The sequence below is a fragment of the Ailuropoda melanoleuca genome, chromosome X (assembly GCF_002007445.2).
Source record: "Ailuropoda melanoleuca isolate Jingjing chromosome X, ASM200744v2, whole genome shotgun sequence".
NCBI classification, from domain to species: Eukaryota; Metazoa; Chordata; class Mammalia; order Carnivora; family Ursidae; genus Ailuropoda; species Ailuropoda melanoleuca.
The window spans coordinates 69,717,490-69,731,203 of record NC_048238.1 but is presented as its reverse complement, the minus strand read 5'-3'; positions in this window follow the sequence as shown (position 1 = coordinate 69,731,203).

Below are 13,714 nucleotides of genomic sequence, written 5' to 3'. Positions count from 1 at the left end.
CCTAGTTTTGGGTTTTTGTTGTTGTTGTTGTTCTTTTTCTAGGTCCTTTATGTGTAAGGTTAGGTTGTTTATTCTAGGTTTTCCTTGGTTCTCGAGGAAGGCGTGTATTGCTATAAACTTCACTCTTAGAGCTGCATTTGCTTCATCCCAAAGATTTTGGAACATTCTGTTTTCATTTTCATTTGTTTCCATGTATTTTTTTTTCAATTTCCTCTTTGATCTTGGTTGACATATTCATTGCTTAGTAGCATGTTATTTAGCTTCCATGTATTTGTGTTCTTTCCAGACTTTTTTCCTGTGGTTCATTTCTCAATAGCCATTATGTTTTATGAACAAAATGGTATGAAATTATAAACTAATGGCAGAATAACTACTGATAACTTCAGAAATATGTGGAAATTCAACAACACACTTAAGAAAACCAATGGGTCAAAGACAAAATCTGAAGAGAAATAGAAAATATCTTGTGACAAATGAAAATCAAAACGTCACACAGAAAAAAAAAAAACTTATGGAGAGTAGCAAAAAAGGCACTAAAAGGGAAGTTTATAGTGGCAAACATATAAAAAAAGAAGAAGGATCACAATTAAACTCAAGGTTTTAGAAAAAGAAAAATAAACCTACAGTAGGCATAAGGAAGGAAATAATCTGGATTAGAGCAGAAATAAATGAAATAGAGAATAGAAAAACAGTATAAAATTTTGACAAAAAGAAGAGTTGAGTTTGATTCCAGTTCATTTTTTTTAAATTTAAATTCAAGTTACTTAACATATAGTGTAGTAGTGTGGAATTGGTAGCATTGGTTTCAGGAGTAGAATTTAGTGATTCATCACAAGTGCCTTCCTTAATTCCCATCACCCATTATTTATTTTTCTTTTCAGGGATGAAGACATGAATATTTTATTTTTAGATTTTATTTACATTCAAATTAGTTAGCACAGAGTGTACTATTAGTTTCAGGGGTAGAATATAGTTATTCATCACTTGAATATACACCCAGTGCTCATTACAACACATGCTCTCCTTAATGCCCATCACACATTTACCCATCCACCTACCCACCTCCCCCCCATCAACTCTCAGTTGACTCCTCAATTAGGAGTCTCTTATTGTTTGCCTCCCTCTCTGTTTTTATCTATTTTATATTTCCTTCCTTTCCACTATGTTGATGTTCTGTTTCCTTAATTTTGCATATGAGTGAAATCACATAGTATTTGTCTTTCCATGACTGAGTTATTTTGCTTAGCCTAATACACTCTAGTTCCATCCACATAGTTGCAAATGACAAGATTTCATTCTTTTGGATGTCTGAGTAATATTCCAATATATAGATGAGTAACATTCATTGTCTTTTCATGTGTCTGTTAGCCTTTTTTATGTCTTCTTTGGAGAAATGTTTGTTCATAAACTCTGCCCATTTTTTAACTGGATTTATTATTTTTGGGGTATTGAGTTTGGTAAGTTCTTTATAGAGTTTGGATACTAGCCCATTTTCTGATATGTCATTTGCAAATATATTCTCCTATTCTCTTGGTTGCCATTTAGTTTTGCTGATTATTTTCATTGTTATGCATAATCTTTTTACTTGATGAAGTCTCAACAGTTCATTTTTGCTTTTGATTCCCTTGCCTCCTGAGATGAGTCTAAGAGGAAGTTGGTGTGGCCAAGGTCAAAGATGTTGCTGCCTATGTACTCCTCTAGGATTTTGATGAATTCCTGTCTCATATTTAAGTCTTTCATTCATTTTGAGTTTATTTTTGTTTATGATGTTAGAAAGTGGCCCAGTTTCATTCCTTGGCATGTTGGTGTCCAATTTTCACAACACCATTTGCTGAAGAGACTGTCTTTTTTTCCATTGGATATTCTTTCCTGCTTTGTTGAAGATTAGTTGACCATATAATTGAGGATCTCTTTCTGGGTAGTCTATTCTGTTCCATTGATCTGTGTGTCTGTTTTTGCACCAGTACCATAGTGTCTTGATGATTACAGCTTTGTAATACAGCTTGAAATCTGGGATTGTGGTATCTCCTGCTTCACTTTTCTTTTTCAACATCACTTTGGCTAATCAGGGTCTTTTCTGGTTCCATACAAATTTTAGAATTATTGTTCCAGGTCTGTGAAAAATGCTCTGTTATTTTGATAAGGATTGCATTGAATGTGTAGATTGCTTTGGATAGTATAGACATTGTAACAATATTTGTTCTTCCAAACCTTGAGCATGGGATGCTTTTTTTTTTCATTTCTTTATGTCTTCTTCAATTTCTTTCATGACTATTCTATACTTTTCAGAATACAGATCTTTTACTGCTTTGGTGAGGTTTATTCCTAGCTATCTTATGGTATTTGGTGCAATTGTAAATGGGATTGATTCCTTGATTTCTCTTTCTGCTGCTTCATTATCAGTGTATAGATATATAACAGACTCCTGTGTTTTGATTTTATATCCTGCAACTTTGCTGAATTCATGCATCAGTTCTAACAACTTTTTGGTGGAGTCTTCTAGGTTTTCTACATAAAATGCCCTGTCATCTGCAAATAGTGAAATTTTGACTTCTTCCTTGCTTATTTGGATGTATTTATTTCTTTTTGTTGTCTGATTATTGAGGTTAGGACTTCCAGTATTATGTTAAACGACAGTGGTGAGAATGAACATCCCTGTCTTGCTCCTGAACTTAGGGGAAAAGCTCTCAGTTTTTCTCCATTGAAGATATTAGCTGTGGGTCTTTCATATATGGCCTTTCTGAGTTTGATTCCAGTTCAAGATAGTGACGTAGAAAGATACTGAACTCAACTTATTTCCTCCCATGAACAGAGTCTACAGTTATAAATGAAACAATATTATCTGAAAAAGAAAATCTTAAGACTTGCTGAGTGATGGCTGCACATAGTGCAAACAAGAAGAAAACCACATGAAAGTGGATAGGAGAAGCTGGGACACAATTTTGCCATAAAACCCATTCTTGGTGCAGCAACCCACAATCAGGCGGAAACTCAAAATGTGAAGCTTGTCTCTGAGGGGCAAATGGTTCAGACTCCACATTGGGCGCCCCAAATTTTAAGACATGCACTTGAGAGATAAGCTCCCCAAAACTCTCATTTTGAAAACCAATGGTGCTCATAGCCTGAGATCCAGATCGTAGTGATCTCAGAAATACCTCTTTAATCCATTCATGCATTTGTACTATCCTGTTCCAGGGCCCAGATCAAAGGTAGACAATCATACCCAGACTTAAAGTGAAAGAGGCTTACCTATTTATATTAAAACCTCAGCCTGAGGAGCAGGCATCTAATTTAACACATATCTAAAAGCCTGTTGGAATACTCTTTGCAGACAGGGACCAGTGGTACTCTTCCTTTGCTGTGCTCCAGAGCACCAGTATATTCCAGAAGGAAGCCTTTACATGCATCTGGTGCCCTGATTTTTGTGGCTACTCCCTAGATGATGCCCCTTGATCACCTGGCTTCAGAGTCCAGGAGGGTGGGGGGGGTGCATTCTTGGTCACATGGGACTATAATAACCAGTGTCACCCAGATAAAAGCTCCTGCACTTCTCTGACACTCCAATTTTTGTGACTGCTCCTAGTGAATACCTCTATATCCCTTGGCTCTGGTGGCCTGTAGGGCTTATGATCATGGATCCCACAAGACCATAACCAATGGAGAAAAAGTTCTTATATAGCTACCAATCCCCAGGCACAGCAAAAGTCAACAGGTCCAAAAGTTCATTCTTTCTTTGAAGGAAGCCCGTTAACTAATTATCATTGTTGTAACCAAAGGGAAAGCTTTAACTAAACACACATCTAAAGACTAACTGTAATTCTTTGCAGACACTTCAAAGGGCAGGTACTATCTTTCTACTCACCCTCTGCTGTGCTCCAGAGTATCATTGTCTCCTGGAGGGGAGCTTTACACGTGTCTGATGCCTAGTTTTTATGGCTGACACCTAGGGGATGCTCCTCAATCGCCTGACTTCAGTGAACAAAGAAGCTTGCATTCTTGGGTCCCAACAGACTGTGGCAATGGAAGGATGATTCTTGGCAGCTTACAAACCCCAGCTGTGTCCTGCATAGACAGCACACTAAGGCACACTTCTTAGTCTTTTTGTGAAGTAAGCCACTTTGCTTGTCTTGGAGCTTTCGGCTGTGGTGCAAACTTCAGGTTCTGCACAAATTTAGTGCCCAAAGGAAGTGCTTTCAAGAAATGTAGGCTGTGGATACTATTTTGGTGCTCTTACCTCTGCTTTCCTCTGGTTCAACAGTATTTCCCAGTATGATTATCATAAACTCATCTGGAGCCCCAATTTTTGTGATTGCTGCCCAGGGAACACTTCCAGATTACCTGGTTTTGGTGGCCAGTGGGACTTATGCTTCTGGCCCTCAGGATTATATATATTTGCATACTTTTAAAGCTGTTGCTTGAGGGTCTGGCTTCCAGTCAGCCTGAATCTAAATGAGGTTTTCCCCCTCTAGGGTGTTCAACATCATTAATTTTCAGGGAAATGCAAATCAAAACCACAATGAGACATCACATCACACCTAATTAGAATGGCTATTAACAGAAAGCAAGAAATAACAAGTGTTGGTGAGAATGTAGAGAAAAGGGAACAGTTGTGCACCATTGGTGAGAATGAGAAATGTAAATTGGTGTGACCACTATGGAAAACAGTATGGAGGTTCTTCAAAAAATTGAAAATAGAACTACTATATGATCCAGCAATTCCACTTCTGAGTTTTTATTCCAAGTAAACAAAAACATTAATTTGAAAAGATATATGCACTCCCATGTTTCTTGCATCATGATTTACAGTAGCTAAGATGTGGTAACAACATAAATGTTCATTGGTAGATGAATTGATAAAGAAATTGTGATTTTATAAATATTCAGCCATAAGAAATAAAAATTTGCCATTTGTAACAACATGTATAAACCTCGAGGTTATTATGCTAAGTGAAATAAATCAGCCAAAAAAAGACAAATACTGAATGATCTCACTTACATGTGGAATATAAAAGCAAAACAAACAAACAAACAAAACCAGCTCATAAATACAGAGAACAGATTGATGATTGCCACAGGCAGGTATGGGAGTGGACAAAATTGGTGAAAATGGTCAAAAAGTACAAATTTCCAGGGCACATGGGTGGCTCAGTTGGTTAAGCATCTGCCTTCAGCTCATGTCATGACCCCATGGTCCTGAGATGAAGCCTCACATTGAGTTTCCCACTCAGCAGGAAGCCTGCTTCTCCCTCTCCCTCTGCCTGCCACTCCCCCACTTGTGCTCTCTCTCTCTGTCAAATAAATAAATAAAATATTTTTAAAAAGGTACAAATTTCCAGCTGCAAAGTAAATAAGTAATAGGGATGTCACACACAGCATAGTGACTATAGTCAACAATAAAGTGTTACACATTCGAGAGTAGCTAAGAGAATAAAAATTCTTTTCAGAAGAAAAATTATAACTGTGTGTGATGATCAATATTAACTAGACTTATTGTGGCAGTTAGTTCACAATATATACAAATATTAAATAATTATGTTGCACACCTGAAACTAATATGTTAATTATAACAATAAAAAAAGAAGAGCTGGCACTTTGAAAACACTTACAAAGTAGACAAACCCTTACCTAGACTAAGGAAAGAAAAGAGAGAATACTCAAATAATTAAAATCAGAAATGTAAGAGGAAATATTATACTGATGCTACAGATACAAAAAGGATTATAAGGCACTATTATTGACAATTATATGCCAATAAATTGGATAGTCTAGAAAAAATGGATAAATTCTTAGAAACATAGAATCTACCAAGATTGAATCATTGTAGAGATAAAAAATGTGAACAGACATATAACAAATAAGGAGATTAAATCAGCAATCAAAACTTCTCAACAATAAATGTCCAGGACCAGATGGTTTCACTGGAGAGTTCTGACAAATATTTAAAGACAAATTAATGCCAATCCTTCTCAAACTATTCCAAAAATTGTAAGAGGAAGAAACACTTTCAAACTCTTTTTATGAGGCCAGCATCAGGCTATTCCAAAGCCAGAGAAGGACACGACATGGGAAAAAAAAGCGCCAATATCCCTGGTGAATATACATGCAAATATTCTCAACAAAATTTTAACAAACTGAATTCAACAGCACACTAAAAGCATCATACACCATGACCAAGTGAGATTTATCCCTGTTATGCAAGGATGATTCAACATACAAAAATCAATCAGTGAGATACATAATATTAAGAGAACAAAGTATTAAAAAACCCTGATTATCTCAATATAGGCAGGAAAAGTATTTGATAAAATTCAATGCACCTTTTAGATAAAAACACTCAACAAATTCTAAATGGAAGGAGATTATCTCAACATAATAAAGGTTGCACATGAAAAGCTAAAATCATACTTAATGGTAATACCTGAAGGCTTTTTCTTAAAGATCAAGAACAGCACAAGGATACCCACTTTACAACGTACTGGGAGTCCTGGCCAGTGTAAACTGTCAAGAAAAAGAAATTAAAGACATCCAAATTGGAAAGGAAAAAGTAAATTATCTCTGTTTTCAGCTGAAGTTATATGTAGAAAACATAAATAATTCTTTAAAAGGCTTTAGAAATAATAAAATTGGCAAATTATAGGTTAGAAAATCAACACAAAACATCAGTTGCATTTTTATACACTAACAACAAATTAATTGAAAATGAAATTTAAAAAATAATTTTATTTACAATAGTATCAAAAATATATAAAATATTTAGGAATTAACTTAACCAAGGAGGTGAAAGAATTTTATACTGTAAATTATAAAATGTTGCTGAAGTTAAAGATGACACAGATAAATGGGTAGACATTTCATGTTCATGGATCAGAAGACTTAATATTGTTAAAATGTCTGTGTTAATCAAAGCAGTCTACAAATTTAATGCAATTTCTATCAAAATCCCAAAGACTTTTTTTTTGCAGAAATAGAGAAAACAATCCTAAAATTCATTTGAAACTGCAAAAGACCCTGAATAACCAATACAACCTTCCTTCCTTCCTTCCTTCCTTCCTTCCTTCCTTCCTTCCTTCCTTCCTTCCTTCCTTTTTCTCTTTCTTTCTTTCTTTCTTTCTTTCTTTCTTTTCTTTCTCTCTTCTTTCTTCCTTTCGAGTGTACACACACAGAAGTGGAGGAGGAGGAGCAGTGAGAGAGGGAGAGAGAAAATAGTAAGCAGTCTCCAGGCCCAGCCCACAGCCTAACACAGGGCTTGATCTCACAACCCTGAGATCATGACTTGGGCCAAAATAAAGAGTTGGATGTTTAACCAACTGAGCCACCCAGGCACCCCAACCTGGCTTTAAAACATATTATAAAACTACAGTAGTCATTTTTAGAGTTAAGATGGCAGAGGAGTAGGGGGTCCACTTTTTTATCTGGTCCCCTGAGCCTAGCTGGATAGGTACCAGACCATCCGGAAAACCTACGGAACCACCCTGAGATGCAGGAAGATACATCTGGATCTCTACAAATGAACTTCTCCAACACTGAGTATTGAGGTACGAAGTGGGGAGCCATGAATCCGTGCACAGATATCTGAAGAGAAATGGAAGGGGGAGGAGGGGGCCTCCACTATCCAGCACCAGGGAGCGGTAGCCATCTGCACTGGGGAGCGGGCCAGACTCACGGACAGGTACCCACAAGAGAAGAGACTGAGACCACGAGCCTGGGAACGCATGTACATCCAAACTGAAAACCTGAGCTCCGGAGCGCTCACTGGAACCACATTGAAAATGGGGAGCTCAGGAGTGCACACGGGGGCAGCTGGCGGCTGGCAGTGTTAGAAAGACAAAAGACAGAGACCTGCCAGCCCTGGAAGTGAAGGGCATCTCGGGTCTTTCCAAGATTTAGCTATTGTGGACAACACTGCTAGGAACACTGGGGTGCATATGGCCCTTCTCTTCACTACGTCTGTATCTTTGGGGTAAATACCCAGTAGTGCAATGGCTGGATCATAGGGTAGCTCAGTTTTTAACTTTTTAAGGGACCTCCACACTATTTTCCAAAGTGGCTGCACCAACTTGCATTCCCACCAACGATGTAGGAGGGATCCACTTTCTCCATATCCTCTCCAACAATTGTTTCTTGCCTTGTCAATTTTTGCCATTCTAACTGGCATAAGGTGGTGTCTCAGTGTGGTTTTGATTTGAATTTCTCTGATGGCTAATGATTTTGAGCATTTTTTCATGTGTCTGTTAGCCATTTGTATGTCTTCCTTGGAAAAGTGTCTGTTCATATCTTCTGTGCATTTTATGATTTGTTTATTTGTTTCTTGTGTATTGAGTTTGAGAAGTTCTTTGTAGATATTGGATACCAGTCTTTTATCTGTAGTATCATTCACAAATATCTTCTCCCATTCCATGGCCTCTTAGTTTTTTTGACTGTTTCCTTGGCTGTGCAGAAGCTTTTTACCTTGATGAAGTCCCACGAGTTCATTTTATCTTTTGTTTCTCTTGCCTTTGGAGATGTGTCATGAAAAAGTTGCTTTGGCCGATGTTGTAGAGGTTGCTGCCTATGTTCTCCTCTAGGATTTTGATGGATTCCTGTCTCACATAAGGTCTTTCATCCATTTGGAGTTGGTCTTTGTGTATGGTGTAAAAGAGTGGTCAAATTTCATTCTTTTGCATGTAGCTGTCCAATTTTCCCAGCACCATTTATTGAAGAGACTCTCTTTTTTGCACTGGATGTTTTTTCCTGCTTTATCAAAGATTAGTTGCCCAAAGAGCCGAGGGTCCATTTCTGGGTTCTCTATTCTGTTCCATTGATCTATGTGTCTGTTTTTGTGCCAGTACCATGCTGTCTTTGTGATCACAGCTTTGTAGTACAACTTGAAATCTGGCATTGTGATGCCCCCAGCTTTGTTTTTCCTTTTCAACACTTCCTTGGCGATTTGTGGCCTTTTATAGTTTTGAATAAAGAGAATTACTGAAGAATTGTATGTTCTGCAACATGAAGAGTTGTTAACATTTTATTCTTATATCATAATACTTAATGTTCTTAGGGTATGTTTTTGATGTGCATTCTTTCTTTTTATTTTCAGTGCTTTTTTTCCTCCCCAAATATTTACCCATAGTAGTATAAAATATGATTGCCTTGACTCTACCATTTTCTGTAAGTACAGATCCTTTTTAAAAAAAAATAAATAAATTATCAAGCTTCTACTTTTGTAGACCCCATCAATTTTACTGACCTGCAAATGTTAATTAGTATGTCCTGATATGAAGACAATCTAACTGACAATTCCCGGAGTGTTCTCTCTTTCATAAACAGATTGTTGATGGCCGATGTATAATACATCTGAGCATTGCAATAAAAAGAAAATATCACAAAATGTGCATAGGACTTAACTGAAATGTGTGCCAAAAGTTCCAATTGATGGGAAGAAAGTATTCACACGTGCACACATACAACTATGTTTGTTACTTAGATTTGACTGACGCTGTCTGCAGAAAATTGACTCCTGTTGTGTTTTTTATTGAATAGTTGTGCCTTAAAACAGGGCTCTTTATTCAGTCAAATTAAAAACACTGTAACCAATACCAAAGTGATAGTATGGTTTTGAGAGTTCAGCTATCTTACCAATGCCAAAGCATCCAGATGAAATGTAAAAGAAATTATGTTAATCATACATATGTTTTACTATTTGATGCCAACCATCCAGATGTTCTAAATATGCGGATGTTTTGAATTCACATAAAATAAGTAGAAGGAACCCCTGATAATTCCTGGTAATTTACTCATTGTATCCATTCATTCTAACAATATTTATTTTGCACCTATTGTATGCAATGTGCTGTGTTAAGTATTGCAAGGGAAACATACATGTACAAGGATCAGAACCTGTGTTCAGGAAACTTACAATTAGAAGAGACAAAAAGTAGGGGCACCTGGGTGGCACAGTGGTTAAGCGTCTGCCTTCGGCTCAGGGCGTGATCCCGGCATTGTGGGATCGAGCCCCACATCAGGCTCCTCCGCTATGAGCCTCCTTCTTCCTCTCCCACTCCCCCTGCTTGTGTTCCCTCTCTCGCTGGCTGTCTCTATTGCTGTCGAATAAATAAATAAAATCTTTAAAAAAAAAAGAAGAGACAAAAAGTAAACACAAGATAGAATGAGTCTATACTTTAAGAGGCTGAAAATTATCATGACCATTAATAAATAAGATAGCCTACCAAATTTGATGATCAATAGTAATGTTCAATCTGAAATTTGAAAGAGTAAGTTTTATAATCAATGACTAAGAATACAGTAGAAAATATGTAAACAAATTAATTTATGCAAGAAAATTCTATGTATACTCATGAAGGGTTGTAATCTGGAGGAGTAGTAATAGACAAAACTGGGAAAGTATGTTTGATTTATATTGGAAAAGACTTTGAATATTTAATTTGTATTTTATTTTCAAGTGACAAGATGCCATTAAATGTCTTGTACTATCCCACAGAGAGTTTTAGAAAAAAATCCTTACATAATTTTTCCTCCACCTTTAGTTTTTCTATCTGGCAAATAAGAGGGGTCAGATTATACCATCTCTTAAGTTTCCTTCAGGGTCCAAAAGATATGAAAATGTTTTATTTGATTGGCAATAGAATTCCATGCAAGAATCATGAACATGAGAAAGATACAATTGTCATAATACTCTAGGAAGTTGTGTCTGTCATTGACGTACAAGATGAATTGAATTATAGATACTGTAAATATAGGGAGAGCAGTTAGAGGACTTTTGTGAGTGTCTTTGTAGAACCTGATCTGGAATGACAACATTGGAAATGATAAGGGTTAGACATGAAAGAGCCTTGTTTGTTGGCCAGAAAAGTTTTCATGGAATCAGTGTATTTAATCTTATTTTCAATCAGTCACAGCCAGATCATTTAATTTTACAGTAGATCTTCTAAATATGCAGGATATGACTTATAATTCCTGTACAGTTGTATGGGAATGTCTAAGTAGTCTTTGTGTGTGTGTGTGTGTGTGTGTGTGTGTGTGTGTGTGTGTGTGGAAATTCTGTGAAGAAATATACCTTAAGAACAAAGTATTATTACTTTCCATATTTTTTGTCATTCAATGAAAATAAGACTTCCTCTCTTATTCCTATGTAAAATACATATTAGACTATGTTTGTGTGACAGAACACCTCAATATTTATCTAAACTAATTTTAAGCAGAGATGAGCATAACACAGTCATAAAATTTCAATAATCGATAAGTTGCTATGTTTACTTTTTATATAAAGATATGTTTTATACTCTCCCATTTCCAGTGGAAGCCCCTTCTGTTGTTTCAGAAGCCAAATACAAAAGAAGAAAGAAGTAAGAAAGGAAGGGAGGAAGGAAGGAAGAAAGGTAGGAAGGAAGGAAAGAAAAAAACGAAAGATAGGAAAGTGCTCCATATTTACAAGAAAGAAATACAATACACACTGATTTTGCAAATTAACATATCAGAGTTTGAAACTTCAGCCACTGAATAACTTTGTGCTGAAATTTGCTTTATTTGTCTGTAAAATTAGAGTAATGATATTGTAAAAATATGATGTGCATGTCAAATGAGACAATGAATGAAAGGTCAATTCAAGGGCTCACACATAGTACATATAGTAGCTATTAATAAAAACACTCATAAATAAATTGTAGTTTTTAGGTTGTCTTTGCAAGTGGATATGAGTCGGGTAAAAGAGAAAGCATGATAAAGAAGGTGTTTAGGAGGGATGCCTTGGTGGCTCAGTTGGTTAAGCGTCTGCCTTCAGTTTAGGTCATGATCCCAGGGTCTTGGGATCAAGCCCCCTGACCGGCTCTACACTCAGCAGGGGAGCCTGCTTCTGCCTGCCCCCCTGCCAGCACCTCAGTTGTTTCAAATTACTAGGATTTGCAGTTAGTGCTTACTTGAGTTCTTGGTAGTTTGAAGTTAATTTTTGGTCTTAAAAAAGGTAAACATAACAAGAGATATATATTAATGAATCAGAAATATCTAGTTCATTAAATTATACACACACACACGCACATACACTTACCTGCACTTCCTTCTAATAATCGTGGATTATTTTTTTTCCCACTAAGCCTAGAAACCTGAGATCTTTAACCTCTGGTCTGTAAAGTTTTGAAGTGCCTCCCTGCTGCCAGCAGATATGATGCCATGGAAAACTCTGAATGTTATTGTGATCAATAACGTGTTATTCTCCAGACTGTTTCTGTTTTGTGATTAATTGCAGTTACAAATTTTCATTGCATTTTAATGGTTGATTTACTGATGTTTATAAAATGAAAGGTCAATTCAATAGTTGAAAGTAGTTGTAATAGCATCGATAGTAAATGAATACTTATTTGTAAAAAAGAGAAAGAATAAAAGAGATCTTTCTGATAAGGTCATAGTTGAGCAGCTGAATATGTCTAATTGCCCTATTTTCTTCCAAAGGCCATAAACTTTGTCATATTTTGTAAATGCCAGAATTTCTGTCTCACACATAGAAATATTCCTAACACACGGTATCAAAGATAGGAGTTTAAAGTAAGATGGAAAGGGAACTTTGAATGAATTCTTCTATAAGTTATTTGCTGAAAACTTGATGAAAGTCTGAAGTCAGTGTTGACAAAGAATAAAAAGAAAGTATTGAAAAAAGATAAAATTTTTTAAAAATATTTAAGCACCTAGATTTATCTGGTTTTAGCTGTCTACATTTTGACAATATTCACATTTCATTTTCTTCATAAAGCAGAAAGGAAGGGCAGGAAGAAATTATTGTCAAATATATGAAAGTCTCCAATGGTGTTTAGAATTTATTTTTCTTTCGAGTTTCAGTTTTGATACTCATGTATTTTTGTTTTAGGACAAGAAAGAACAGGAAGTTCTTTATGGTGTTAGTGCATGGCTATGGTATTTCCTAGAATGCATTGAAGTTACAGATTTCTGTTGTATTTAAAAGTTAATTTATTGATGTTTATAAAACACTGCACAAATACTTTTTTTTAAAGATTTTATTTATTTATTTATTTATTTGACAGAGAGAGACAGCCAGAGAGAGAGGGAACACAAGCAGGGGGAGTGGGAGAGGAAGAAGCAGACTCATAGCGGAGGAGCCTGATGTGGGCTTGATCCCAGAACACTGGGATCATGCCCTGAGCCGAAGGCAAATGCTTAACGACTGCACCACCCAGGTGCCCCACAAATACTTGATAATTATAATTATGTATTTTCTTTCCAGTTACAGTGTCAGATTAAAAAAAATACCGCAGGGTTAAGATGGCGGAGGAGTAGGGGACCCCTTTTTCAGCCGGTCACCTGAGTTGAGCTGGCTAGGTACCAGACCAGCAGGAACATCCACGGAATCAGCCTGAGACGCAGGAAGATACATCTGGATCTCTACAAATGAACATCTCCAGCGCTGAGTATCGAGGTACGAAGCGGGGAGCCGTGAAACCGCGCACAGATATCGGAAGCTAAACAGAAGGGGGAGGGAGCCGCCGTGTCAGGGCGCCGGGAAGCGGTAGCCACCTACACGGGGGAGCGGACAGACCGCGGACCCGCACGCTTGAGACAGCAGACTTAGAAGGGAGCTCCGGGAGCACACGCGGGATGGCTGGCGGTTGGCGGGCCACCTGCACGGGGGAGCAGGCAGACTCGCGGACAGCACCCACGAGACAGCAGACTTAGAACGCGACATCCAGGAGCGCACGCGCAGGGCGGCTGG